At 48.7% G+C, this 24,430-nt stretch overlaps 1 protein-coding gene across 1 annotated transcript in view; it reads right to left on the reverse strand.

The window, feature by feature from the left end:
* Positions 1-11,935, reverse strand: part of KLHL25 (kelch like family member 25) — a 35,671-nt gene extending 23,736 nt beyond the window's left edge. Inside the window, exon 1 of the mRNA XM_072737247.1 lies at positions 11,839-11,935. The gene's annotated coding sequence lies outside the window, so the exon portion shown is untranslated. The remainder of the gene's footprint in view (positions 1-11,838) is intronic.
* Positions 11,936-24,430: the final 12,495 nt, after the last annotated feature.

The following is a 24,430-nucleotide window of genomic DNA, read 5'->3' on the forward strand; positions in this document are numbered from 1 at the left end:
CTGCGGGGTGCCTTGGTGGCTCAGTGGGTTAAGTGTCTGCCTTCGGCTCAGGTCACGATCCCAGAGTCCTGGATCAGGCTGTGCTGGGCTCCCTGCTCAGCAAGGAGTCTACTGCTCCCTCTCATTCTGTTCCTTCTTCCAGCTCGTGTTCTCTTTCTCTCCCTCTCAAATAAATAGTCTTCAAAAAAAGAAAAAAGATTGAGGATCCAAGAGGTTCTTGTTTATGTGGTTTCGCCTATGACATCAAAATTAAATTTGAATTTTTAAAAATTAAAACTGGGGAAAAATATAAATGTACATTAGTTAACTGAAAAATAATAAATCCATTATATGTTAACATAAGTCATTCATAGATGTATTTTCCCAAAAAAAGTGTTTTGTTTTGTTTTTTAAATTGAGAGTAGTGGCTGAATCCCCATATCTGCTTCTGCATTGTTTGTTGTAAAATGTTTTCATTTAAGAATGTGTAGAAAATCCAGCCTCATGGTTATCGGAAAAGGAAAGAGACTCTAAGAGCCTTTCAGATAATTTAGGATATCCTTCTTTGATACTAACCAAGACCTGACAGGCAGTAGCTTCTTAAAGATTAATTGCAGCGTGGAACCCGATCCTGAATTGGTGAACTTTTGTACTCTGTGACATTCCGATCTCCTGGTCTATCTTGTACTCTGAATGGATTTTTCACCCATGCATGGTTTGGTAACACCGTGCAACGGTCATTTGGAACACATTAGCTCACTAAGCTATGCACTCAGAGAGATTAGAGAAAAAGACAAATAACATCTTGGTATTGCCATGAAAACAGTTTTGACCTTGGGGACCCCTAAAAGAAACTCGGGGAGCCTCTGAACCACACTTCGAGAACACCAGGTTAGCAGAATTCCCTTATCCTCCATGTTAGCCATGTTTTTGTTGAGAACTCAGAGGAAAACTTCTGTGGAAAGTATGGTGTGGGTGACAGCAGGATCACCTGCCCCTGCGGATCTCAATCCCCCTCCCCAGCTTGCATAGAGGTGTGGTCACAGGGCCCAGCACCCTCTAACCCACTGGCTGTCTGGCCTCCCCACCTGCCCTGGGTGCCTCCCTTCTTCCCATCTCCCCAGCTCCTCCCGTCATTACCAGCCACTTTCTTCTTACCACAAGACCCCCTCATTCTCCCCCAAAATGACAGAGCTGGGTACTTTGTACTGGGCAGGGCCTCAGACAGCAAACTACAGGGGCCATGCACAGGCTGCTACCCTTGGGCTTTGCAGCTGATAATTCTTGGTCTCTTGAAATTACATATGTGTGTATATTTATAGCCAAATACATGGGTGCTCAGAAATTACGACTCATTCATAGATATATTTTTAGCACATTGCCTGGCCATCAAGTTCCATTAAATCTTCCTTTCCGGGTTCCTCGTGTCACTAGTCCTACGCTGAAGATGAGGTAAGGCCTTCCCTCCAGTGCGCTGGGCTGTGAGGGGCCCCCTGACCCCAATCTCTCCCACCCCCAGCAATCTGAGGCCAAATGCTTTGCTCCTGACCACCAATCTCTCCTGCTCAGTAGCCTTGAATGCGGCTTGGACATCCAAGCCTGGTTCAGTCTGCCCCCACTCCAGCTTCATGGCCCACCCCCCACCCTCTTCCCTGATACCATGCATGCAGACAGGCTGGCCTTCCCAGTTCTCCTGATCCCAATTCTGCCCTCAAGTCTCAGCTTCTCCATGAGACCTCACTTCACCATTACACCTCCCTCTGGACTTAGCAGCCAGCGTGGGGAGGGCCCTGGCCATACAAGATACCATGTGCAGGGCCCTGTGCTATGTACCAGGGATACGGGGGTGAGTAAATAAACATTTTTTGTCTTATTTCCTGCCATTAACATTCTGATACCCATTGATTCTTTGCTATAGCACTGTGGTGTTTCTTGTCTGGCACTCAGGTCATTGTATATTGTCCCCCTATTTTAATTTCCAACTCATAGAGGACTGTATTCTGTGTCATCTTTGCCTAGAATTATGCAATGCTCAGTGAATAGGGCTGAAGGGGAAATGGATTAACCACAATATCCACTGGAATAAGAATCAGAAAGACCCAGACATCTGTCAAACCCATGTGAGAGGTTCCCGATATCTGCTGTATTAACCTGCAATATGACTGACATATTTCGTATTTAAATATTTTAAGTGCTAGATGGAAAAGACCAACTCTCAACCGTGCTCTGGATGGTGTTCCATAAATTGCAGGGATCAAACTGGAGATACTGCCTAATGGGGCGGCTAGGCTCTAAGCCCCTAGTTCCAAATCCCCATACTGCTGTCTGTACCTGTATGACTGACCCCAGATACTACATATTCTCTAAGCCTCAGTCCTCTCATCTGGAAAACGGGGTGAAGAGAACTGTCCCTATGTCAAAGAACTATCCTGGGAATTAAAGGAGAGAATTCAGGTAGAGAGCTTAGCACAATGGGGCACACAAAATTCACTCAGTTCATGAGAGCTGCTGCTTTTCATACTACTGTTGCAGCCCCGGGTGGCATGAGCCCTGTGATGGCATGAGCCTCAGCATGAGAACATGCAAAGATGGCCGGCCCGCTGATCTCCACCCCTGGCCTGACTCCTGTGACTGACATGGCACCCACATGGCAAAGGAATCTGCAGGCAGAATAAATGATGTTGCTAACTGATCAGGTGACCTAGAAACAGAGAGGTTATCTGAGTGGGCCTGACCTAATCAGAGGAGCCCGTTCCAGCAGAGTTTTCTCCAGCAGGTCACAGAAGCAGATGCCAAAGATTTGCAGCAGGAAAGGATTTGGTGCCCCACTTCAGATTTGGAGATGGAGGGGGCCATGTGGCACAAAATATGGCAGCCTCTAGGGGCGGAGATCAGCATCCAAAGTGGACAGGGGGACCTCAGTCCTACAATCACCAGGAATTTGACTGTGCCAACAAACCTGAATGGCCAGGAAGCAGACTCTCCCCCAGAGCCTCAGGGTAAGAGCTCAGTCAACACCTTGACCTCGGACTTATGGTCCAAGACCTTAAGCAGAGAACCCAGTCCAGCCAGCTCAGGCTTCTGCCCTATACACCTATGAGTTAATAAATAGGTACAGCTTAAGCCACTAAGTTTGTGGTGATTTGTTGTATAGCAACAGGACCTAATATAAGCCCTGCTTGGCCTCTAGCCATAATGCATATAAAGGAAAAGCAAATCACATGCTTGTTCAAAGGGTCTGGGGTCATACCTTCTGTATCCTTAATTGCTGTATCTGTGATGCTTGAGAGCCCGGACTGTCTTACTCATGTCCTCTCCTAGCACTTAGTGCAGGTATCATGTAGAAGCTTTCAATAATTTCACTCACATTCAAAAATGTCAACTTCTGGGGCACTTAGGAGTAGAATGGCTTAGCTGGTTAGCTTCAGTCCCATGACCAGCTAGTTATAAGGTGTAATTATCTGGGCAAAACCCAGCAAAAGCCTCTTTTTGGCTTAGAGGAGAGCTCCAGACACTGCAAGTGGTTCAGAGGAAGCCACTCAGCAACCAGAGGAGGTACGTGTCCACATGCAAAGTACCTTGCTTTACACACCACCTGACCATGCTGTGGCCCCTGCCTCAGCCTGCGGCAGCCTCCCAGTACTTAGCTGGCTAGCCAAACCCTGACATTTTGCTTGTAATTGCACCTTCCAGTAAAAAGTCCTAGTTGGAGTGATAAAAATAGCAGCTATGACTTCCTCAGCATAGATATACCAGTCCATCTCACGGCCTGAAAGGAAACCTGGTGATCTGACTGCAGGACGGCAGCAGGAGGCACCCAGCAAGGGTGGCCACTCGTGCCTCTGCCCCTGGTGGACCATCCTTAAATAAGCTCCCAAGATGCTCCCTTCACTCCTTTCCCGAAAAACCCAACCTTCAGAATCAGGGAATGTCTGAGAAATGTGAAAACTTGCCAATAGCCCGGCTCCCCACCCTCCTCACCTCCTCCTGCTCATTAGCTGCAGAGAGGTACAATGAGGGGAGGCCCCCCACCAAAGCCCTTTGGGGTCCGATGGTCCCTTTGTGCATTTGCTCTCTATTACCCTCTCCCATGTCTGTCTACCTTCCTCTCTGTGGCCTCCCGTCCCCTGCAGCTGTCCTAACCACGTTGGGCAGGGGATGGATAACAGAAATCTCCACCAGGGCTTATTTCTGAGTTATCCCTGGGGCAGCAGGGCTCATACCAGCCTGGATACTGCCCCTCAAGCGGTAGAGGCAAGCTGTTAGAGCCCACTTGGGGAATGACAGGAGAGCCTGGCTAAAGTGTCCCCAGGGCCATCATAGCGCCTGATGGCACCCAGGAACCATATGGGAGTGGTTTTCCCTGGCCCCAGACTCCTTCTTTCCTTCTCTACCAATCTCCAGAGCTTCCCCATCCTTCTGTCTCTGAATCAAGTACAAGGGACCTTTTGTCAATCTTTTGCTTCTTTTAAAGCCTCTTGTTACAGGAAAACAGACAAGGACCCCCAAAGTAATAAACATAGGAATCAATAAAGTTCTAAGAGCCCCCACTTTTGGTCTAACCAGCAGGTTAAGTAGAGGGATCAGCCTGTGGTGATCAATGCCCTTTCAGAGCTTTTTTATGGATGGGATAGAGAACCTTCTCTACCCTCCTGGTTCATTTCTTCCTTCCTGTAGGCGAGACAAGGAGGAACACACCTACGAGGCTAGCCCTCCGACTTTTCTTTCAGGCCACATGAGGGATGCCAGGCAGACATCCCACCTAAAGCCACCCGAGGGCCTCCTCTAGACACGGTGGCTGTTTAGAAACACTCAGATTCACTCACATGTTCAGGACTTTAAATCTCTGGCTCTCACTAGTAAAACCCATGATGTTTGCAGAACTTTTCAGCATAAAATGAACTTTCAGGAATGTTTTCCCATGCGCAACGCAGAGCAGCCTGGCAGGGGGGCAGGGCAGGGATTAAAAGGGCCTCATTTCACAGATGAAGCTTCGCTGGAGGTCAGGAGATCAGTCACAGGCAGAGCCAGCAATTGCTAAACCATGATATTCTGGAAAAACAAAGATGGATGAACACAAAAAGAGGAAGCCTGGATAAACTGGATCACTTTTTTTTTTTTTTTTTTTTTTGGTCTGCTTGTTTTAAAGGAGTTATGAGATCATAACCTCTCCATCACATGAGCTAAGAGTGAAAACATGGATAATGTCAAGTATTATCAAGTATGGGTGAGGATGTGGGCAAATGGGCTCCCAGACACCATCAGTGGGTGAGTGACCTGCCTGTCTTTGGGAAAGGCATTTGGCTTTGACAATGAACATTTAAAAATCAGAAAGATGCATAGTCAAGGACGCACATGACTTCATGGATTGTATGAAGGAGAAAAAAAAAAGTCACACACAACCTGTCTCCCCTGGAGAGAGTAAGATGAAAGCCGGTGCTGGGCCACACAGGAATATCGTGCAGCCAGAAGGGTATGTACCAAACCACACTGACGGATACCAAGGCCAAAGAGACTTCCGGACCATGCTGCATCTCTCATGTTGTTTGTTTATAAAAGGAATCCACTGATATATTACCAAAGCTTCATTTTTATTTTATTTACTCATTCATTCATTCGACACAGAGAGAGAGGCAGAGACATAGGCAGAGGAAAAAGGAGGCTCCCTACAGAGAGCCTAATGCAGAACTCGATCCCAGGACCCGGGATCATGACCTGAGCTCAAGGCAGAGACTCAACCACTGAGCTACCCAGGCACCCATGACTGAAGTTTCAAAGGAAACAATTAAACAACTTAAAGGAACATGTTTTCCTCAGCCTTGCCAGAAAGCAAGATTACGGTGTGCAATGGCTGTGGCCTATCTCTGGCTAGATCCCCCTCCGCAGCCCTACACTCGCTTATTCCCTGCCTGGCATGTGCTTCCTCAGATCTTCCCATGGTTGCCTAGTCCAGTCTTGCAGGTCTCCACTTAAATGTTACCAATCCAGAGACCTGCTTCAGGCCCCCTTGACCTTTCCTCCCCATCCACGTCCAGCAGCCCTGATGGGAGCTGTATTTATTTTGTCTATCTGGTCCCAGTTTAATAGGGGCTCCAGCATGGTGGGGACCTTGCCTTGTTTTCTGCTGCATCCCAGAGCCTGGTAGAGAACGGATGGCAAAAAAATATTCATTGGACACATCTCGAATGGAGGCTAGAAACAGTCTACTTCTTCACTTCTCCAATGGGGAAACTGAGGCAGACTCTTGACATGTCACTCCCCCTGTGCCACAGTATGCCACAGTGCACCACAACCACTGATTATCCATCTACCTCACATGCCAGAGGCTGAACTTCCAAGAAAGGAGTCTCTTTGAGCCTGACTTCTTTTCCCTAGTTTCTTTTTAATTTTTTTTTAATTTTTTTATTTATTTATGATAGTCACAGAGAGAGAGAGAGAGAAGAGAGAGAGAGAGAGAGGCAGAGACACAGGCAGAGGGAGAAGCAGGCTCCATGCACCGGGAGCCTGATGTGGGATTCGATCCCGGGTCTCCAGGATTGCGCCCTGGGCCGAAGGCAGGCGCCAAACCGCTACGCCACCCAGGGATCCCCTTTTCCCTAGTTTCTAGTCCAGGATGAGCCACTCAGAAGGTGTGAAACAAAAGCCTGTTACATGAATGGAGCTGTATGGCTTTCTCCCTTGAATTTTCAAAGCTATGAACAGAAGCATTCACAGTTAAGGGACTCGCTGCCCAGGGTCTCACCGGCCTGGCTAGCATGCAGCAGAACTTGAACTCTGGATGCTGGATGTAACTGCCATGGCTTTCTATAAAAAGAGCTCCTGGGTCTCTTGGCTTTCACTCCTGCCCAGACAAATCTGGCCTGGCCAACTGCAAACCTGGCAGGCAGCTCATTCTGGAATTGGGTGAGCAAAGCTCCTCTTACCGTAATTAGGAAATTCATTCCCTTCACCCTAGATTGATCTGTGGTCAGCCTCTCCTTGGGGGCCCAATGAGAACAGGTAGAAAATAAACAAGGCTTTTTTTTTCTTTTTTTTCTTTTTTAAAGATTTTATTTATTCATGAGAATACGCAGAGAGGAGAGAGAGGCAGAGACACAGGCAGAGAGAGAAGCAGGCTTCATGCAGGGAGCCTGACGCGGGACTCGATCCCGGGTCTCGATCCTGGGTCTCCAGGATCACACCCTGGGCTGCAGGTGGCGCGAAACCACTGAGCCACCAGGGTTGCCCAGGCTTTTTGTTTCTAGCCTATCCCTACATCCTACTCTGATGGATTGGCTGACAGTAGAAGGTATCTTCTTGGCAGGCAGAGGTGGGTGGGAAGTGACACCCTAGGCGAACGTGGTCCTCCCTCTGGCAACAGAGATACAATTCTCCCACGGCCCTGCTCAGCCCCCGCCTTCTTGCAGGAGGAGCTATCCAACTGGTCTTGCAGGCACCTTCTTGGCAAAGTCTAGTGTGTAGGAGCCTCGGGTACTCCTCCTGTCCCCCTGGGCTCCTTCATGATCCCTACCAATCTTGGGAGATCTGTGCCCATCTCTCTTCTTGGAAGAGGCCCTGCGGACCCCTGCTGGCTAGGTCCCACCCCATCCATTTTGGTACTGGGGAGAGGGTGCCAGCATAAGTGCTTCCATACTTGCTGCCCAGGCCACCAGCTAGAACAACCCTGGGAAGTAAGTCACCCACCACACCCACCCACATTCCCTTGGGCCCAGCTTTGTTCTTCTTTGACCTGGTCTTCTGGCTTCATCAGCCCCTAATCCATGGGTACCAGTGCCTGTGTGCCCTTTAGACGTGGGCCCTGGACTCCAAGACAGTGGGCAGAGGCAGGGAGCTGAGGGAGGCCTGAGCAACTGCGAATGTCTGACTCAGTTTCCATTCATCAAGAGAGGAAAGAGAACTAGGAGCTTGCCTACTATATACCCTTCTCGTTCTACAGGAGGAAAAACTAGGGCCCAGAGAGGGAAAGTGACTTGCCCAGAGCCCTACAGCACCCATCAGAGGCAGAGCAGGAAGTCTAGACTCCTAACTTCTAATCTGTCCCTCCACAATCTCTACTGGCTGCCTCTTCTTCCTGCCCAAGAGGGCTAGGCAAATAACTCAAGCCTATACAATTACATGACACCGGAGGCTGTTAGAACTTTTGGGATTTTACAGCAAAACATGTAATAGAAGCATCATACAGAAGAGCGTCCACACATGTTGGAGAAGAGCCAGCTGACGCCCATACACTTGGAGGACCTACATAAAATAGCACAGTCAGGGAAGAGGTGCAGCAGGACTTCCAGACCCCCACCTAAGCGCTCTTTCTCCCAATATGTTCCAGGTGTAAGTGTTCCAACTGTAGTGGGAAGTGAGGAGGTGGAGTTGACCTTGGGCCTCAGTCCCATTAAAACAAGGTGTGGCCCAGCGAGCCTGGTCCAGACTCTGTGTACATCCCAGGGCTACAGGAGACCACTGTGAGGGAATCCAGTGAAATTTCCCAACCAAACTGGATGTCTCAGATCACAGAGACAGAGCTTTGAAGAACGGGTCAGTGAGCTACACATGCCTACCTTTTTTTCATCCAAAGTGTATGGACAGGGCTTTAGAAGGAAAAAAGTTCAGCAGTAAGAAAGAACACGGTCTACCGGAGCCAGAGGGAGGGGACAGAGGGAGGTGGCTGATCACGGACACACCAGTAACATCTGAACCCAAATCTGGACTCTGAGCCCATGCTCGTTCCTCTGACCTTGTGCTTGAAGAGATGTAATAGGAAGAGACCTAACAGGAAGCCCTCTCATCCTTGACCTCTCTCTGCTCCCACCATCCCCATCGCCACAGTCTGGCAAGGCAAGTGCCTGCAGGTGAACAGGTATCAGCTTTAAGGACCTTTCAATTGGGACAGGGGCAGTGATGCTCAGGGGGACCAGGTGGTCCAGAAACGAGGTTGGAAGCTGCTGCAGAGGTGGGGCTGGATTCCATCACCTGCGGACAGACCCAGATTACTAAAGGGAAAGCCCTACAGGGATGAGGTGAATAAAAGCTATGGATGCACATAGGCCCCCCCCCCCACCTCCCGGCCCCCCAGCTGTCCTAACTAAGTGTTTTCTGGCTGGGAAAATGCTTCAATAGCTCTGGCTGCCTGAAGCAATTCAATTATGAAATTTACCACATTAGATGAAAACCAGCATCTCAATCAGCCAATTCATTTGCGTCTGGCCACTCTATTTTCTCCTGCCAGCTCCGTCTGCCCCTCCATGGCCAGGCCACATCCCACACAGCAGGCTGGTCCGGACGGATGAGGGCTTAGGCCACGGGCTGGTCTTTGAGGCTGGTGGGGTGGCTTCTCCCAGGACCCCCTGAGCAGAGAGGCTGCAGCCAGTAGCCATCCAGCTTCGTGGAGACTGCCAGGCCTGCTGACTTCCCCAGGATCAGATGAACCTTTCTCTCACCTCCCATCTGCATTCTCCCTGACCTCAACCTGCACCTGCCTTGAGGTTGCAAGGAACTGGCTTCTGAGAGAAGTGTGGGTGGGTGGGTGGGAGAAGCCTGCTGCCTGGGGCCCAGAAGCAGGGCTCTGTCAAGCCACTCTCATCTTTACTTTGTCATGCCATCATCTCTCCAGAAAGCCTTTGCCACCCGTGCCCTTCGGCTCCCTTTGTTGCCTTTATCACTGGGGTACCGTGCACACCTCAGCATGTTGATGTGTCAGGGCCCCAATCCACGTGCCAGCACACCCTTCTCTAGGAGCTCCCAGAATATAGGGTCCCTACCAAGACTGTTCCAACAATGCTCAATTAGACAATTAAATGAATGAACAAAACACTCAGGAGTACACTCCCTTCCCAGCCCCCCTTTGCGCATCAGAGTGGTAGAAGGGAAGAAGTGAGCCTGCTTTCACTGCAGACCACGAAGTCCCAGGCCTGGGTAATCGTCCCCACACTGGGTGCCCAGAGGTTTGAGAGGCTATTAAGGGGCATCGGGCTGCAGAAGCTGCCTCGGATGCTGAGTGAGTAGCTCGCCCACAGCTCCTGTCTGTGCACTACTAACATAAATCTAGCTGCAGCCCAAGCCCCAGGATGAAGGTTTCTACCATTTCTCTCTACCTTCCTTTTAACAACCTCCCTGGAGTCACTTCCTGACAAACGCAATGACTCAAGGCCAAGGTAGCTGCCAGGCCCAGAAGACTGACTCCATCAACCTCCTCAGGCACAGCTTGGGGACCCCAGGACCCCTGGTCTCAGGAGGATACCAAATTTGTCCCAGGTGGGGTGGACCTTGTTTTCTACCGCTCACCGGTCCCCAGGCCCCAAATGCAAGTCTTTCCCAACAGCCCCTAGGAATCCTAACAGCACACCCGGGCCCACTGAGCATCCGTCCCACTTATGAAGGGAGAGGCTGAGGTCCAGGGGTCTCAAAGGGCCTGACCCCACATGACCCTCACCATAACCTGGTCCACGATAAGAGCGGAGGGGTGGGGGACGGGGCTTCCTGCCTCCTGCCCCAGTGCCACTGGAACTTCACCCTTCACCAGGCCAGAGTGAAACCAGAAGGCCCAGACACACGGTGTTCTCTGCCCTGACTCACCCGGGGAGGCCAAACCTCAGGGAGCCTTTCCCCTCCTCAAATCAAGTCAGCAGGACCCAAGAGTGCCCAGTTTAAACCTGCAGGGGCCTAGGTCGGCCTCCATACCCCCATCCCTTTGATCAGGTCCCCGTGAAGATTTCTCTTTGCACAAAGAGAGTGATAATGCACCTCGGGGATGCTGAAGCAGCAGCACACGAGAAAATGTGCGGTGCTTCTAGGGGTGCAGTCTCCCCAAGGAAGAGGACAAGAAGGGGGGCGTGCCCAATGCGGTGCCGGAGCCAGGGCACGCGGCGGGGAGGAGGGCGGCGGCGCGGGACGGGGCTCGCTGTGGACCCGCCGGGGGGCGCCAGCTCGGTGCGCAGAGGGTGGGACTTGCGCGCGCGACCGCCGCTCCGCCGCTCCCTAGAGCCCGGGCCGGGTCGGCGGGACGGAAGGGCGGGGGCGGGGGGCGGAGAGGGGGCGCGGGGGCAGGGCGGGAGGGGGCGCGGGGGCAGGGCGGGAGGGGGCGCGGGGACAGGGCGGGGCGGGGCAGGGGGCGGGGCGGGGGCGCGGGGACTGGGCGGGGGGGGGCGCGGGGGGCGGGACGGGGCAGGGGGCGGGGCGGGGGCGCGGGGACAGGGCGGGGGGGCGCGGGCCGCACTGCCCCAGGTAACCCCGGGCGGAGAGGGGGCGCGGGGGCAGGGCGGGAGGGGGCGCGGGGACAGGGCGGGGGGGCGCGGGGGGGGGGGACGCGGGCCGCACTGCCCCAGGTAACCCCGGGCGGAGAGGGGGCGCGGGGGCGCGGGGGCAGGGGGCGGGGAGGGGGCGGGGCGGGGGCGCGGGGACTGGGCGGGAGGGGGCGCGGGGGGCGGGGCGGGGGGGCGCGGGCCGCACTGCCCCGGGCAACCCCCGGCCCCGCCCCGCCCCGCACGCGGCCGGCGGCCATCCGGCCCTCGGCGGCAAGTGCGCGGGGACTTCGCCCAGCGCGGGCGCAGAGCCCGGCAGCCCCCCCTCCCAGGATCGATAGTGATTCCTTAAAAAGAGAGTCTGCGGACTCCGAGAATCAAGCACTCCCAGGGGGAGAGTTGTAGCTCCCGCGCGCAACGCCCGTTTGCAAGACCAATTCATTCCGCCGCGCCCCGGCCAGCCCGGCCCAGCCCCCCCTTTGTCCCCGAGCGCAGCCCCCGAGCGCCCGGCGCAGCCCCACGGCGGGGCGCGCAGGCCCCCGCAGGCCGGTCCCCAGCCGGGGGCGGGTGACAAGTGCCGGCCGGGCCGACGGCCGGGGCGCGCGGCTGCACCGGCCCCGCCACTCACCGCCCGCCGCGCTCCTCGCCCCGGGTCCTCCGCCGCCGCCGCCGCCGCCGCCGCCCTCCCCGGCTCGCCTCTGCCCGAGCGCGCCGCCGCCGCTGTACCGCCCGGGCGCCGCCGACAAACTAGTTTCTCAGGCCTTCCCGCCCCGCCTCCCGGCGCGAAGCCAATCAGAAGCGGCGCCTCTGTGACGGACGGGCGGCCGAACCCGTAGTTGAGCCCGCGGCGGGAGAAAGGGGCGGGCGCCCGGGCCGCGCCGGCTCCGCGAGGGGGGCGGGGCGGGCAGAGGAACCAGACTTTGACCAGATTCTTAAAGGGACAGGCCCCCGCCCGCCCCCGCGGCCGAAGTTTAGGAACAAAACCCGTCGGTGTTCTAGAGCTTTCCGAAGGACGGAACCTTGTGGGTTGCAAACGCCGCTTCTGGACCGGATGTGCGGAGCCACGCTTCTGGTAGTGGAAGTGTTAGGGAAACTCCTTCGTCGTCCTCTGGGCTCGTTTCAGTGTTTGGGATCTTCTGCAGCCGCTAAACCCCATTACGTACTTGGGATATGTCTTTTTCAGGGTGCCCCGGCTCTCCGACCCATACCATTCCTAAGTTCTTGATGTAAGCCGGCCTTCAAAGAGGCATTCGCTCATTCATTCATTCATCCATTCATTAATTCATTGCACCAACGTTTGCTGCACGCCCGTGTGATTTGGTAGTGTCTGAACGGAAGCAGATTATAGAAATGATCCATAATTCCTATTTCTTGCCTTCTAGTTTTGCATCTTGTCCCACGGCTTCAGGTTGCTGGGTATCCAATTTGTTCATCTGTAACGGGGCAGGTAAAGAGTCCTATTTCCCGGGCACCTGGGTGGCTCAGTGGCTGAGAGTCTGCCTCCCGCCCAGGTCGAGATCCCCGGGTCCCTGGATGCGCCCTGCATCGGGCTCCCTGCACGGAGCCTGCTTCTCCCTCTGCCCCTGTCTCTGCCTCTCGGTGTGTCTCTCATAAATAAATAAATAAATAAATAAATAAATAAATAAATAAATAAATAAAATCTTAAAGAAAAAAAGAGAGTCCTATTTCCGGAATGAAAGGACAGGAACTCCTATGGCAAGGTATGTGTGCCATAAATGTTTTTTCTCCCTTCTTCTGAAGATCGATTATAAGGTAGGTTACTTAAGGATATGAAAAGCCCTGGTAGAGTATAGAAGGTCCTCGGTGGTGTAGGAGCCAGTTATGGGGAGCGCAGAATTCCCAGGAAGCAGAGGTCACACCTGTGGGAGGTCTAAGAAAGGTTTATAGAGGGGGAGGAGGAGCGCACCAAAGACTGGGAAGAGAGGTGGGATTTTGACTGGTGGGAAGGCTGTTTAGACTGGACAAAAGAGAATCCAGGGTGCCAGGTGGCAGCAGGAAAGACCTCTGGGAGGAAACTGTATGGTGCAGAGAGAGAGAGAGGACAGCAGAGAAGACCCCATCTCGGTTTGGATCCTGGCTCTACCTCAGGACCTGGAGAGAGCCGGAGGCAGATGCTCAGGCTGAGTGTCAGATTCTTACTGGTGAAAGGAGGATTCTTTTTTTTTTTTTTTTAATTTTTTTTTTAATTTTTATTTATTTATGATAGTCACAGAGAGAGAGAGAGAGGCAGAGACACAGGCAGAGGGAGAAGCAGGCTCCATGCACCGGGAGCCTGACGTGGGACTCGATCCCGGGTCTCCAGGATCGTGCCCCGGGCCAAAGGCAAGCGCCAAACCGCTGCGCCATCCAGGGATCCCGAAAGGAGGATTCTTGAACGTATGGCAGGGTTACTGTAAAGATTAAATAAGAGAATGTATGCAGTGGGCCTGACACCTCTTAAGTGCTCAATATAGCTTTGCATCTCCGTTTGGTCTAGATGGGCAGACAGTTAAGACAGGAGGGTTCTGGTATTAAGAGCAGTCTTGGCCGGAGGTAAGACGTTGGCCAGGTGTGCTGCTAAGATGCCTCCAAGGGGAAAAGGAGGCATCCAGAATAATTGGCCCATGAGAGAAATGACACAGATCGCATTTGTACTCTTAGCATCCCGCCAATTGTCTAGAGCTGGAGTATTTGTATAATTGTTGGTTGGATGAAGCTCCACATACAAAATGGATTCCTAGCAAGCTCATAACCATTGTTTATGATTCCATTCGAGTTCTCTGAGAGATTATAAGTGCCAAGCGTCTAAAATGGAGTCCACATTATCATTTCCCCCCTCCTCAGCTCCATGGCTTAAATTAGGTACTGGAATATATTAGAATCAAATGCCGGCAAAGGGACAAAAATCAGACCAAGAACATGTGTTGAGTTATCGAATCGATATGATTTGAGAGGAGAAAGGAGATGAAGCTTGCTTTGCCATCTGTCTCAGTCCTCACTCTAGACCTGGGAACATAAACAATATCACCGCCCCTACCCCTGTGTTGTAATGACCTGCTTATGACCACCCCCCTGCAAAAGGGAGTTCTGGGAGGGTGGGGATCATGACATCTCCGAATCCTTGCTTCCTCTCACGAGTTGTCTACACAGTTTTGAAATCCTGTGAACAAATCTCATATTGGTTAGAATTAGCTCTTGCTACATGTGACGGAAAACCCGAAATAACTGTGAATTTTAAAAAGACAGAAGTTTGTTTCTTGCTCATGCAAAATAAATCTGGAGTTAAGTAATCTGGAACTGGTTGACAACTCCACAGTCATCAAGCACATGAGCTATATTTCTGCTCTGCCGCCCTTAATGCTTGATTTTCCAGTTGCCTCATGTTCCAGGATGGTGGCTGGGACTCCAGCGGTAACATCCACATTGCAGAGGCAGGAAAGGATAGGACGGAAGAGCAGATGTGCGCCTCCCAACCGTGTTAGCTCCAGATAAGCAGAAGTCCCCCACGCACACTTCCATTTACATTTATGAGTGTATTGCCTTTCCAAACAGAGTCAGGGGGCCTTTACCAAGAGAGAAAAGAGGGGAATAATAGGTTCTTCAGGTCAATCGACAGTTCCAGCCCACACCTTTTTCTTTTCCTCCTGTCGTCGACATCTGTCCGGTCTTCTGGTGGCTCAGAATCTAGTCTTAGAAATTCTGAGATGATGTACAGAATTCAATGCAAACTTGTTAATAACAGCTGATTGAACTCTTGATTCTTCTGCCCTCCGGGATGTTCCTTCTCAGTTTCCTTTGCTGACTTCCCCTCAGTTCCCAGACGACTAGTATTGGAGTCACCTCCAGAATAGAAGACCTCTTCTCTACCTACATTCGCTCCAGGGAACTTCACGCAGGGCTGTCTGTGCCTTATGTTTGTATACACTCTGGCAACTTCCAAATCTATACTCCCACCCCAACTTCTCCATAGCTCCTGGCCCACAGGTACAACTGCTTACTCCATGTCTTGGCTTGGAAGTCTAGGGGCAGGCCCCTCACCTAACGTGCCCCCACTGAGTTCCTGATACCCTTCCCTGTCCCTCTTGTCAATTACCGATGCTTTGGTTAGAATGGCCCTTGTGGCTCTTATGATTGCAAGATACCCTTCAGCCACAACCATCAGGAAACTTTGAAAACATGTTTATTACTTACAAAATCTGAAAATTACACAGCACCCTTGGGGCCACACAGTAAGGTTACATGCAGGTAGGGAGAGAGTGAGAGAGCATGCAAGCAAGCTGGGGCTTGGGGTTCTGTGTTTATTGGGGTCCAGGGTGGGGGCCCAGGGTTTCATGGGCTCACTCTTTATTGGTAAGTTCCAACCATAAAAGCTGTAATTTAAAGAGCAGGAAGAGGAAAAATAAGTGGCCCAAATGGTCAGTTATTGAAACCAACCAAGATCTCCAAAATAAAGAAGCCTCGGTGCAGGGGTGTGGGTGGGTCAGGGGCTGGCTCTGATCTCCAGCCAGTGTGTAGCTGGTGATGTATTTGTTCCAGATAGCCATCTTTGAAGCCTCTGCATTCAAAGGGAAAACAAGGAAAAACCCAGCTCCCAGGGCTTACACTACAAAACTCAACCTTTCCTCAAATAAAAGTCTTGGCGCCATCCTCCCTTACCGACCTGCAATCCCTGTCCAGTTTGAGCGATCCAGTCTCACTATGTTCACTGCCACCACCGGGCTGCTCCAAACTACTGTTATATCTTCCCTGGGTCATCAGAGCAGCCACCCGGCTCATCTCCCTGCTTCCCCTCTGGCTCTCTAGAATATGCTATCAACACGGCAGCCACAGGGATCTTAATAACAGGATATGCTGTGGCTGTGGTCCCCTCAGAATCCTCCCATCTCAGAGTGAAGGCCAGAGTCCTTATGTTGGCCTGCCCCGGTCCAGCCTGGACCGTCTCTCACACACCGTCTTCCTACCTTCCTGTCCTCGCTTGCTCTGCCTGGGAACCCTTGATCCCTATGCTAAGCCTCCGACAAGCCAAACCCATTCCCACTGCAGGACCTCTACTTTTGGGGGCTCCAGCTGGAAAGCTCCTCCCCCTGATGGCCACACAGTTGACTCCCTTGCTTCTTTAGATTTTTGCTCAAACTTTGCCTGATCACATAGGCTTCCCTGACCGCCTCTATAAAGTTGCTACATTCCCCACCCCGGTAATCCCTGGTCTTACTCCACAGCACTTATTTCTACCTGAAATTTTATTTATATATATATTTTTGGAGGGTGGGGAGAAAAGCAAAAAGCAGCCCTGACATCTAGAAGCTGGCCCTGTATGGACAGTGAGGTGTTCTCCTGTTGATCATGAAGAATTTCACAGAACATTAGCATCAGACAAGGTCACTCTTGACCATGATGGGTCAAGACAAAAACAAGACCACTCTATACTAATGTCTGAACACAGCAAATATAAGCATTGTTCAAGTCACAAAATACCAACCATCCACCTCTTCTAGTTAATATGAGTGCTGTTTATTTAATTACAGCTTTGACCTTGATCTGGTCTTCTTTTTTTCAGATATGATTTATGGAGATACCTTATAATGTACTCATCCCTGCTTTCTGACAGCACCCAGTCTAGAGCAAACCCCCACTTCCATGGGCCCTTTCCCAAACCACCCACCCAAAGCTTAAATCCTATGCAGGTTCTTCTAATACTCTTGTACCGTGGAGTGTGGTCTCTGTCATTACAACAAATAATAAACTCAACTTGTTCGTCTACAGGTGTTCCTGGTTGACAATACAAACGCACACACACATTGATGGTACAAATGCACACATTCATGCATTTTATTTGGCATGGGGATTGGCTGTCTGCTGTCCCAGAACCTAAGTCCTGTGAGGGCAGGGACCTTGTCTTGCTGCTCCATTTATAGACTAGAACGGTGTCTGGCACATAGTGGGCTCTCCACGAGTAGTTACTCCATGAATTCAGAATGAATCACATGTAGCGTCAGATGCAGTGTTAGCCACCATTAAGTCAGTGGTTTCTGAAATCAGCGTTTGATACATTCAACCAGGTCTTCAATTTTGGGGTCAAGCTGCCTGAAGATGGAATTCCTGGTCAGATGGGGCTGCCCAGGGCTGGGCGTTGGCAAGAGATGGCTTTGTCAGCTTCGGCTCCCAAGGGAGGGGCTGGGTGTTGGTGATTGCCCTTCTGGGGAAGCAGCCAGATCAAGGTCACTGATGAGTCACTGCTTCGGCTGTGGGTGCATGAAGGAGCAGGGCAGGGCTAGGTCTGGCAAGGGCAGAGGCTGCGGAAGGCAGACGGTGCCCTGCCTTCAACTGGTGGTAGTGTGAGGACTGCTTGAGGAAGAAGCCTATCTGAGCTTGCTGCTCTTTCTACCCCAAGAAGCAGGAGCCACTTGGTGGCAGTCTCCTTTCAGCAGTGCCTTCTCCCAGATGTACTCTCCCCAGGACATCAGGAAGGCCATCATTTTAGACCTTTGCTATCGAAAGCATCCTTGTGCTTCTGGGCCACACAATGCATACTGGCGGTATGGGAAGGCCAAAGGTAATGACAATTTCCATCTGTGGGTCGGGGTACCTGCAGGGACACCAGAGAGGAGATTTAGCTGTCTGAGGCCCAGCCTGTGATGCCAGCAGCAGCGGAGGAGCTGGGCCAAGGGGGTGGGAGTGAGCTGCAGGAAGATAAAAGACCATCACAGAACAAACGCCTCCTTTGAGGCATGTAGGCTGGGCCTTATCCCACTCTCTTCCTTCCCAGAAACCAGGAGGCAAAACACAGTATGGAACAATGGTTAATAAACAACTGTTGAAATGCAAAGCAGTGCATATCATGTGCTATCTTTGGAGCCCCTAAGTGAGAAAAATCAGAAAGTACGCCTGTAAAAGCATGTAAGTAAATGAAGACACCATGTGAGGCCATTCAGAAAAGGAACCCAGTGGTCCCCCTTGAGCGAGGACAGGTGGTGTGGCCGGTGAGGGACAGAGGTGGACACAGCAGTTTGATCTCTAAGCTGTGGGAATCTATTGCTTAACCCCAAAAGAATTTCAAAAACAAAGTCAGAAGCTTAAAAAAATGAAATTCTATGCAGATTAGGGTGGGAGAAGGGGAAGGGAAAGGAGATTTATACTCTGTTTATACGGTCTGGATATTTAGAAAAATAGAATCAGGTTTTCTCTGTAGAATTAAAAATTATGTTTAATAAAGGAAGGGAGTCAGGAAGGGGGGTGAGGATGGCGTTTGGAGACAGCCAGAACAACCTGGGTTTGTATTCCGGCTCTGCCACTTACTGTGTGACCAAGAGCAGGTTATTGTGCCTCCCTGAACTTCAGTAAAATAGGAATGCTAATAAGAGTAATATCATACTTCCCTCTTTATAGGATTCATGAGAAGTTTAAATTAAGAAAAAATAATCTGTATAGACCACTTAGCCCAGGGCCTTGGACCTAATAAATCCTAAAAATATTAGCAGCTTCAGCTACAACTAGATGCTTGTAAAGTGCCAGGAAATGTCCCTGGGTTACTTAGCGTAAATGCTCATTAATTGTAGTTATTATTTGAGAATATCATCATAACGTCTGAGGTGTGCTTTGGTAACTCCCCAGCTGCAGGGCAGGAGTCTTGTACCTTTCACTTGCCACCCCTGAAAATCTGTGCCATTAGGGATCTGATTTCTCCAGATGGTTATTTTGTGGAGGTGACCTCCACCTCTGAGGCTCTCTCCCTGGCATCCATGAAAGCTTCTAGTGGTGTAGCCAAAACAGGGCTGCAGGATTCCTGGGCCTGGCTCCAGAAGAACTTCTCCAAGGAAATAGGCAGTGTGTCCCATGCAATTTTGTTGCATGCTCAAATGAGTCCTTGCATAGCTGAGTGGAAGTGACACCTAGGAGTTGTTTAAAGGCCAGAGGCTTTGTTCATTGATGTGTTGATTGCAAAATGTTTATCAAATGCTCAGCATGTTTTAGGCACAATGCTGCCAGATGAGTAGTTCCTGAGGGAGATGGGGCTCAAAGATGAATAAATTATCATCCTACCCTTAAAAAGAAAACAAATCGTGACCAATGGGGCAGAAGATACAAGAACTGCAAAATGAAACAAAGAACTCTGTAGAGTTTTGGATATAGTGCTATGACAGAGCAGGGAAGGATGAGTTTTAGCGGCATTTGCCCTGGGAACTGCTGGGTGAGTTCAGTTTAACTGGGGCAGAGAAAGCATTCCAAGGCAAAACCAAAAAGCTGGCATGGGAAAATTGCAGGGACAGCTTCCAGAAAAGAAGAAGCTCCTGGGAGGACTATGAGTGTATGTAGGGTGGGGGTGGGGGGGTGGGGGCTGGGAGAGGTGAGAAGACTAGAAGGAAGAGAAAAGAAGTCACTGACTCCTTATTGTCCTGCCATCGTGTCCTGCTGCAGACCCTTCCCAGGCCCATCACCTGAAGACAGGCCTTCCCAACACATGACGCAGATAAACTGTTAATGTTTACTCACGCAAAGGGTTACAACACAGCCTTTGAGAGCAATGAGGTGTCTGTATGTGTCAACATGGACACATCTTGACAAGGAGATGTTGAGTGAGAAAAGCAGTTTGCAAATGGATACAAAGAGTACCATCACATTTATGTATATGATAAAATCTTACAAAGCAAGGCTATGAAGTACACATTACTTCAGATAGCTGTTTATATTGTTTATATTGCTGATATAAAGCTGTTTATATTGTTTATATTGTGTAAAAACACAATGTATGCACACACATACAATATGCTGCAGTATAACAAAATACTTTGGCAATGTATTGTAACTCAATGATACTGAAGATATTCTGGGAAAATAGAGAGGTCAAAGTCATCCCAAAAGTATGTGAAAACCAGGGAGGGCTCAATGACAATGAAAGGAATTTTAAGGGGCGTCTGGGTGGCGCAGTGGTTGAGCATCTGCCTTCGGCTCAGGTCATGATCCCAGGGTCCTGGGATCGAGTCCCACATCGGGTACCCTTCAGGAATCCTGCTTCTCCCTCTGTCTATGTCTTTATCTCTCTCTCTGTGTCTCTCATGAATGAATAAATAAAATCTTTAAAATAAAGAAAGGAATTTTAAGTTATTGGTGAGTCATTCCACCAGAAAGACATAATGATCCTAAATATGTATCCACCAAATAATAGAGCCTTGAAGTACATGACATAAAAACTGAGAGATCTGAAAGGAGAAATAGAGAAATCCACCATCGTGGTTAAGGACTTCAACACTCCCCTGTCTGATAGAGCAGCTGATAGAACAATCAGACACAAAGGCAGCAAGGATGTAAAAGATCTTAGCACCAACAGGCTCTCATTCACATTCATAAAACATTCCACCTGAAAACAGAATAGACATTCTCTTTCAGGTGCCCATGAGACATTCACTAGCATGGATTATATCTTGGACCATGAAACACACATCAATGAAACAAAGAAATTGGAATCATACAGAGTTCATCCTCTGACCATAATGGAATCAGAATAGATAGCAATAACAGAAAGACAAAATCTCCAAACATGTAAGAATTAAACAACACACTTTTCAATAATCCATGGGTCGAGAGGGAAGTCTCAAAAGAAATCAAAACAAAACAAAACAACACGATCAATCTCAACAAGACATCTGTCAAGATGATACAATATTAAAAGCCACGGAAGTCCAATTCCCTGTAAAGCCTGTTATAAGCAGAGAAACCAAGGTCTTCGCAAGATGCTGTTTGGCATGCTTAAAAGAGGATTGATTTGTTGTGCACCAGTGAGAAAGTGACCCAAATTTTCTCTCTCAGAGAAGAAAAGCAGGAAACTCACACAGCTGGCCAACAATGTTCCCTACACCCCCTTCTTCCAACATAATTTCTTACTGACTTTTCTCTACCATTGGCATAATGTCTGAGCATGATGTCTTGGATGTGCACCTGAGATTGAGAGCACTTTTCTGTGTTTTCTTTTTTCCTTTTTAAACACAGGATGTGGTTGAGAACTGTCTGTTCACAGACACCCTTCATCATTTGTAAAAGAGTGGGTCATGGGGACGCCTGGGTGGCTCAGCAGTTGAGCACCTGCCCCTGGCTCAGGGCGTGATCCTCGGTCTCAAGATCAAGTCCCACATCAGGCTCTCTGCATGGAGCCTGCTTCTCCCTCAGCCTACGTCTCTGCCTTTCTCTCTCTGTGTCTTTCGTGAATAAATAAATAAAATCCTTAAAAAAAAAAAAAAAAGAGTGGGTCATGGGGAATGAATCATATGCACTGTTTTGATATTAAAAATGACACAGAACAGAATGTAAACAACAATACAACATATCCCAGTATGTGGGGTGCAGTGACAGTGGTGCTGAGGAGGGAATTGGTAGCACTAACTCCCGACATTAAACATGGGGAAGAGTCTCATGTTAATAACTCAAGTTCCTGCCTGAAGGGGCTGGGAAAAGGAGAGCAGAATAAAAATCCACAGCAAGGAGAAGGAAGGAAGGAATACAGACAAAAGAAGAAATCAATAAAATGGAAAACAGAGAAACAATAGAGAAAATCGATGGAACAGAAATCTGGTTCTTGAAAAAAATCAATAAAATTGATAAGCCTCTAGTAAGACTGACAGAGAAGACACAAACTATCAATAGCAAGAATGAAATAGAGAATATCACTACAGATTCTGTTGAGCTTTTAACATATAAGTGAGTAGAAAACTCATTTTTTCTTTTTTTTTAATAATAAAGATCAGTGTGGCATGTTTCAGAAGTAATTAAAAGAAGGAAATAATAATTACAGAATTATAATGCTTATTTGAGGCTCCAGAATTAAAATTTTTTAAAAAATCACTGATACCATGCTTACAGGGTACACACTTGAATGTGTCCTGTAAACACAAATTAAAAAAAAAAAAACTTTTTTTAAAGGTAATTTTAAAGTAATCTCTACTCCCAATGTGGGACTCAAACAGAACGCTGAGATCAAGAGTCGCATGCTTGTCTGACTGAGCCAGCCAGGCATCCCTACAAATTTTAATTAATTAATTAATTAATTATCTTTTAAATTTTAATTTTTTTAAAAAAGATTTTATTTACTTGAAGGGGAGGGGAGAGAGAGAGAGCGCGAGCAGGGAGGGGGTAGAAGGAGAGGGAGAGAATCTTAAGCAGACTCCCCACTGAACATGAAGCCTGATGTGGGACTCAGTCCTAGGACCCTGAGATATGACCTAAACTGAAACCAAAAATTGGAAGCCTAACCAACTGAGCCACCCAGGTGCCCATACAAGTTTTAACTTTTAATACTAAACAACTCCAAAATAAAAACAAATTTGAATTACGGCAGTGCCAAATACAAGACATTTCCTGGCTGTACTTAAACCACATTCCAGTCTATAATTGGTTTGTAATATACAATAGAGTAATAACATTTTTCTCTTTTTAAAAAATTAGCAGGGGAGGCTGTAGATCTTTTACTACAAAGATAGCAGGCTCCATGCAGGAAGCCGGATGTGGGACTTGATCCCGGGACTCTGGGATCATGACCTAAACCAAAGGCAGACAACGCTCAACTGCTGAGCCACCCAGGTGTCCTGTGAATTAGTAATTTTAAAGCTCCCAGAAAATAAAAAATCTCCAGGCTTAGGTTGTTTCACTGGAGAATTCTACCAAACATTTAAAGAAGAATTAATGCCAATTCCATGTAATTTCTTCAGAAAATAGAAGAGAAGGGAATACTACCCAATTTATTTTATGAAGTTATTATTACCCTGATGCCAAAAAAAGTACATAAAAAAAGGAAACTATAGACCAATATCTCCCACGAACTCCGACACAAAACTCTCCAACAAAATATTAGCAACTGGAATTCAGCAATGTATACAAAAAATTAATTACACACCATGACTAAGAGGGATTTATTTCAGTTATGCAATGCTTGTTCAACGTTCAAAAATCAATCAAGGAAATGTACCATATCAACAAGCTAAAAAATAAAAATCATAGGGATCCCTGGGTGGCGCAGCGGTTTGGCGCCTGCCTTTGGCCCAGGGCGCGATCCTGGAGACCCGGGATCGAATCCCACGTCGGGCTCCCGGTGCATGGAGCCTGCTTCTCCCTCTGCCTATGTCTCTGCCTCTCTCTCTCTCTCTCTGTGTGACTATCATAAATAAATGAAAAATTAAAAAAATATAAAAAAAAATAAAAATCATATAATGATATCAATTGATACATAAAAAGTATTTGACAGGACATCTGGGTGGCTCAGTGGTTGAGTGTCTGCCTTGGGCTCTGGACGTGATCTCGGGGTCCTGGGATCGAGTCTTTCATCGGGCTCCCCACAGGGAGCCTGCTTCTCCTTCTGCCTATATCTCTGCCTCTCTCTCTCTGTGTCTCTCATGAATAAATAAAAATAATATTTTTTAAAGTATTTGATAAAATCCAAAACCCATTGTGATCAAAACTTTCAGCAAGTTTGGAATTGAGGAGAAATGTTAAAACTTGATAGAGAGCATTTACAAAAATCCTGCACTTCACATTAAACTTAATGGTGAAAGACTGACTGCTTACACTCCCAAATCCAGAAAGACGCAAGGATGTCCACTCTCCTCACTGTTACTCAGCATAGTATTGGAAGGTCTAGCCACTGCACAAATACACGAAAAAATAAAGGCATATGGATTAAGAAGGAAGAAATAAAACTATTTTTATCTGTAGGTGACATTGATTGTTTACATAGAAAATTCCAAAGAATCCACACAAAAAACCCTCCAAGACTAGTAATATGTTTTTAAGGTTACAGGAACACATCACAATCAATTTTATTTCCATACAACAACCATGAACATGCAAAAAGGGGAAAATAGAAGCACAAGGTCATTTACAGTCAGTTTAGTGAAGATGAAATAGTTGTATTATACAGGTAATGAAACATGTACTGGATCTGTATGCTGAAAATTGCAAAATGCTGATGAAAGATATCAAAGAAGATATGCTGTGTTTATAGATCGAAAGACTCAACACAGTAAAGATGCCAATTCTCCCCACATTGATGGATAGGTTTAATACAATTCTTATCAATGCACCAGCAAGGTTTTTAAAGATGTAAACAGGCTTAGACTAAAATTCATATGGAAAGGCAAGGGAACTAGATAGCCAATATAATTTTGAAAGAGAAAGATAAAGTGGGAAAAATCAGCCTACCTGATTTCAAAACTTATACACCTACAGTATTCAAGGCT

The sequence above is a fragment of the Vulpes vulpes genome, chromosome 14 (assembly GCF_048418805.1).
Source record: "Vulpes vulpes isolate BD-2025 chromosome 14, VulVul3, whole genome shotgun sequence".
NCBI lineage: Eukaryota > Metazoa > Chordata > Mammalia > Carnivora > Canidae > Vulpes > Vulpes vulpes.